The following is a 6,071-nucleotide window of genomic DNA, read 5'->3' on the forward strand; positions in this document are numbered from 1 at the left end:
GTCCCAGTTTTGATTCCCGGCTCGGTTCACTGTCTGTGTGGAGTCTGCACGTTCTCCCAGTGTCTGCGTGAGCGTGCAGGGTTAGGTGGATTGGTTATGCGAAATTGCCCTTAGTGTCCAACAAAGGTTAGGTGGAATTGCGGGGAGGTGTGGGCTTAGGTAGGGTGCTCTTTCCAAGAGTCGGTGCAGACTCAATGGGCTGAATGGCCTCAGTCTGCACTGTAAATTCTATTCTATGAATCCACTATTGAATACAGCAGGTTACACAGCACAGCAAAAAACTGTCCATCCAGCCCGACAGTGCAACATAACTTAAACACAAACATATACATTCAGAGAAAAGATAGATAGTTAGACCCTCTGGGAGGAGTTTAGTTTAGCACTACAGAACTGGTTTATGCATGTATTAGGTCCCGATATTGTTTAGATATCAACATAGCTTGGAAATGGGTTCAGTTACTGGGCACGCACTTAGATAGAGACCTGTTATTGACCAGATATCTAGTTAGAACACCAATGTTGATTGAACAGGTAGGGAATTAAAAATCCCTGTCGCTGATTGTATATCGAATCCAATAATTGCTCAGAATCAGATTTAAAGGCTGTTATTGATCAGGTACTGAGTTAAAGCACCTATGTTTGATTAGAAACGGAGTTACAGCACCCGCGATCGGTCAGATTCTGCGTTAGAGCCCCTGATATTGATCAGGAATAGAGTTAAATCCCCTGCCTCAGATCAGATACGGAGTTGGGAGTCAGTGGTATTAATCAGCCATTTATTTAGAGGCTGTCATCGATCAGAAACTGAGTTAAAAGCCCTGTCACTGATCAGATTGTAGAGGTTGGGTCTGTTTTCCTTGGAGATCCTGAGCGGTATGGTGAAGGTAAATAGTGAGAAACTGTTCCCACTCAGGAGAGCATTAAGAACCGGAGGGCAGATTTAAAATAATGAGCAGAAGGAATAGAAGTGATGTGAGGAAAAAGATTTTCACCCAGAGGGTGGAACAAACTTCCCAAAAGGATGGTGGAGGCAGGTTCGATAATGGCGCGTGGAAATTGCATTGCAATCTGAAAAGAAAGAATGTGCAAGTTTACAGGGAAAAGGCGGAGAGATACAGAGGAACTGATATGTAGTCAGATTCTGGAATGGTGTGAGAATAACAGGGTGTGGGTGGGTGATTTTAATTTCCCCCATATTGACTGGGACTTCCCTTTTTCCAGAGGTTCAGATGGAGAGCAATTGGTTAGGTGTATCCAAGAGGGTTTTTTGAAACAGCATGTTGATAGTCCGACCAGGGAGCCAGTGTTGGAGAATGAGCCCGGCCAGGTGGCCAAAGTTTCAGTTGGAGAACATTTTGGGAACAGTTATCAAAAGTCCGTAAGCTTTTGAATATTCATGTAGAAGGACAAAAGTGGTCCTCGAGTGAGGGGGGATATCTAAATTGGGGGTAAGCTAACTACAACAGAATTCGGCAAGAGCTGGAGAATGTGGATTAGGAGCGGCTGCTTGAGGGTAAATCCATGTTTGATACGCGGGAGTCTTTTAAAGACCAGTTGATTAGGCAGGGCAGGCATGTTTCTGCGAAAATGAATGACAGACATGGCAGGATTAGGGAACCATGGGGTCAGCATGGTGGCGCAGTGGTTAGCACTGCTGCCTCACGGCACCAAGGACCCAGGTTCAATCCCGGCCCCAGGTAACTGGCCATGTGGAGTTTGCACTTTCTCTAGGTGCCTGCGTAGGTCTCACCATCACAAACCAACGATGTGCAGGGTAGGTGCATTGGCCACGCTAAATTGCCCCTCAATTGGGAAGAATAAATATTTGGGTACTCTAAATTTAAAAAAAGGATTAGGGAACCATGGATGACAGGGCAAATTGTGAGACTAGAACAACAAGAAAAAGGAAGCATACATAAGGTCTACGCAACTAAAGCTGTTGAAGAATGTTGGGAAAGTAGGAACAAACTCAAACGGGGAGTTAGGAGGGCTAAAAGAGGCCATGAAATGTCATTGGCAAGCAGGGTCAAGGAAAATCCCAATGCCTTTTATACATATATAAGGAGCAAGAGGGTAGCTCGGCATACTTGCCTTCATCCGCCGGGGCATTTACAAGAGTTGGCAGGTCATGTTACAGTTGTATAAAACTTTAGTTAGGCCACATTTGGAATACAACGTGCAGTGCTGGTCACCATACTACCAAAAGGACGTGGATGGTTTGGAGAGAATGCAAAGATTACCAGTGTTGCCTGGTCTGGGGGGTATTAGCTATGAGGAGAGGTTGAACAAACATGGATTATTTTCTTTGGAAAGACAGAGGCTGAGAGAAGACCTGATTGAGGTCTATCTACATAATTATAAGAAGTATAGACAGGGTGGAAGATTCAATTACAAGGGGGCACAGGTTCAAGAGGAGAGAGGGAAGGTTTAGGGGAGATGTGCAGGCAAAGTTTTTCATGCAAAGGGTGGCGAGGGTACCTGGAACGCATTTCCAGTGAAGGCAGGCACGATAGTAACGGTTAAGATGTATCTTTATAGACACATGAATGGGTGGGAATGGAGGAATACAGATCATTGGGCAATAAGTAGTAGGTCTAAATAAGGAATCTGGATTGGCATGGGCCAAAGGGCCTGTTCCTGTGCTGTAGTGTTTTTTGGGAGTGGGACTAAGTAGAATGTTCTTTCAGAGAGCCAGTGCTGATTTGATGGGCCAAAAGACCTCATTCTGTGCAGATATCAAGTCCAAGCATTGATCAGATAATGTGTTAGACTGTTATTGATCAGAAATGCAGTTAGAGTTCCTGTTATTGACCAGATATGGAGTTAGAGCCCCTGTTATTGATCAGATGTGGAGTTAGAGCCCCTGTATTGATCAGATATGGAGTTAGAGCCCCTGTTATTGATCAGATATGGGGTTAAGAGCCCTTGATATGGGTCAGATATGGAGTTAGAGCCCCTGTTATTGATCAGATATGGAGTTAAAGCCCCCGTTATTGATCAGATATGGAGAGCCCTTGTTATTGATCAGATAGTTAGTTAGAGCCTCTGTTATTGATCAGATGTGGAATTAGAGCCCCAGTATTGATCAGATATGGAGTTAGAGGCCCTGTTATTGATCAGATATGGGGTAAAGAGCCCTTGATATGGGTCAGATATGGAGTTAGAGCCTCTGTTGCCGGTTGTCAACACCCTCTTCCTCACTCACCTGAGAGAGCGACCTGGGCAGCCGGGCTGGCGGTGTCTCTGTCCTGGGCGTTGAGGGGGGAGGGAGCGGGGCCGGGGTCGCTGATCCCCCCACCACCCCGAGCGTCCCCCACTCGCTCTGGGTGGTCGCGTCCCGGTGCGGCCTATTCTCCCCCCCTCCCCAAAAAAACAAAGATGGCGCTTCCCTTCCCCCCCCGGAGCCGGGGGCCTTAGGCCCCGGTCTCGAGTAGCGACTGAGGCCGCCTTCCCCCTTATTCGTGTCCCTCGCTATCCCCCGCCGCCGCAGAAAATTAAAAAACACCCTCTAAAACCACTCCCCGAGATCCCGAAAAGAAAGAAAAATAATAAATACAGATTCGGCGGCCTCCGGTTTTCCCGTCCTTTCTTTTTCCCCTCTTTTATTTTCTCTTCGCTCGATTCAAACTTCCCGCCCGCCGCAAAATGGCGGCCACCGCCAACCGCCGCCTTTTCCAAATCACAACAAACATGTTTTGAAAAAAAAAACCTGCTCGGCGATCACTTCAATTGACCGCCCGCCCCGGAAAATCAGTCAGATTTTCCCACCCGGGGAAATTTTAAGTTAAATTTGACCCCTCGCCCGGGCGTCCGTTGGATTTTCTTTTGAATTTTCGCGCGCGCCCGGTCAAAAATGGCGGCCAAGAAGCTCCCTGGAATTGCGGCGGCGAGTCGACAGAGAGAAGGGGATTTTGAGGGACATCGGTCAGATTTTCCCCTAATGGGGCAACAAACAAATGTAAACTTAAAGAAAAAAAAATCGCAACGGTTTGAATCTGCACACGCTCGCCTTACAAAATGGCGGCCAGAACGAGCCGTCTCTTTCCTCCCACGGGAGGTCATCCCCGCCGCCAATAATGGGACTGGCTTTTAATTTCCAAACCCGCAATGCCCATAAATCAGTCAACTTTGCCGCCCAAGGCTTTATTTTATCCAACGGTTTGAATCTTCCCGCGCTCACTTTGCAAAATGGCGGCCACAACAAACTGTCTTTCATCCTTCACCCCCCCCCCCCCCCCCAAAAACAACAAAATGACTTTACTCCTTCAGACTTTCACCCCCACTATGTCTATAAATCAGCCAGCTTTTGCTGCAGGTCTGTTTCTTAAATCTGACGGTTTTAATTTTCCTGCGCTTGCCTCAAGATGGTAGCCATAGCAAACGTCTCTTCCCCCCCACACACAAACCCAGATCATCCTAGTGGCTGCTATGTGTTTTTAATTACATTTTTCTCACTCATCTATATACGTAAAGAAGCTTGCTTTGTCTTTAAATGTTTTTTTTCTACTTTGGGTGAATAAAACACTTTGATGGTTTGAATTTGCCCCGCACTGGCCTTATCAAAGATGGTCACCATAACAAACCACCTTAAGGAAGAGGTTATCCTTGTTGGGTTGTGTGCGTGCTTTCAAAAAATAAATTAACCCTCACTTCACAGTGTTCGATCATCCTCCATAAATCAGTCCGTTTTGGCGACCTATATTGAATTTGATATTGAATAACTACCTGGGTGTTTTGGCTTTTCGTATGCTTAGAATCATAGAATTTACAGTGCAGGAGGCCATTCGACCCATCGAGTCTGCACTGCCCCTTAGAAAGTGCACACCACTTAAGCCCACACCTCCACCCTAACCCAGTAACCCCACCTAACCTTTTTGGACACCAAGGGCAATTTAGCATAGCCAATCCACCTAACCTGCACATCTTTGGACTGTGGGAAGAAACTGGAGCACCCGGAGGACACCCACGCACACACGGGGAGAACGTGCAGACTCCGCACAGTGACCCAAGCCAGGAATCGAACCCGGGACTCGAGCTGTGAAGCAATTGTGCTAACCACTGTGCTACCATGCTTGCCTTAACAAAATGTTGGCCATCAAATAAATAATCTTTATTGTTAAAAGTAGACTTACATTAACACTGCAATGAAGTTACTGTGAAAAACCCCTAGTTGCCACATTCCGACATCCGTTCAGGTACACGGAGATTTCAGAATTCTCAGCTGGTACAGGAATTGAACCCGCGCTGCTGGTCTTGTTCTGCATCACAAATCAGCTGTCTAGCCCACTGAGCTAAATTAAATTACCCCAGGGAGAGGTCTTCCCTATCGTGTTTTGTTTTAAAGAAATTGATACCCAATTATTGTTTTCCAATTAAGAGGCAATTTAGCATGGCCAATTCACCTACCCTGCACATCTTTGGGTTGTGGGAGTGGAGACCCATGTAAACATGGGGTTGAATGTGCAAGTGACCCGGGATCAAACCCGGGTCCTCGGCCTTGTGAAGCAGCAGCAATAACCACTGCGCCACCATACCGCCCATTGTGCGTGTTTTTAAAAAACAGTTTCACTCGCACTTCACATTTTCAGACCCCCAATGACCATACATCTGTCCGCTTTGTCTCCAAACATTTAATTCTATCTTTGAATAAAAACAGTGGTGGTTTAAATGTTCCCACCTGACAAGATGACGACCGCAAACGCCCCCCCCCCCCCCAGGTGTTATACCTGTGGATTTAGTTTGCTATGTGTTTGGCTCCTTGTACTGTTGGAATTGGTACAATGGTCATTAATTGAAAATTAGACTTGAATTTTCCTCACGCCATCCTACAAAGTGTCAAACATCACAACCTCCACCATCACTGCTGATTGCTGGCAAGGGACCAATGCACCAAGATTCAGCAAGGGAGCAAACCAGGCACGTGCAAATCTCCACAAGCCCACCAACGGAGAAGCAGCTCCCTCACGTTCAAGCATCCTAAATGTTCCGAGTGTTATCACCAAGAGAAACCGCAAATCCAGAATTGGACGGGTAAGGTCAATATCCCTCCTCTAGTTTGCTACAAATGAAAA

The sequence above is a fragment of the Scyliorhinus canicula genome, chromosome 12 (assembly GCF_902713615.1).
Source record: "Scyliorhinus canicula chromosome 12, sScyCan1.1, whole genome shotgun sequence".
NCBI classification, from domain to species: Eukaryota; Metazoa; Chordata; class Chondrichthyes; order Carcharhiniformes; family Scyliorhinidae; genus Scyliorhinus; species Scyliorhinus canicula.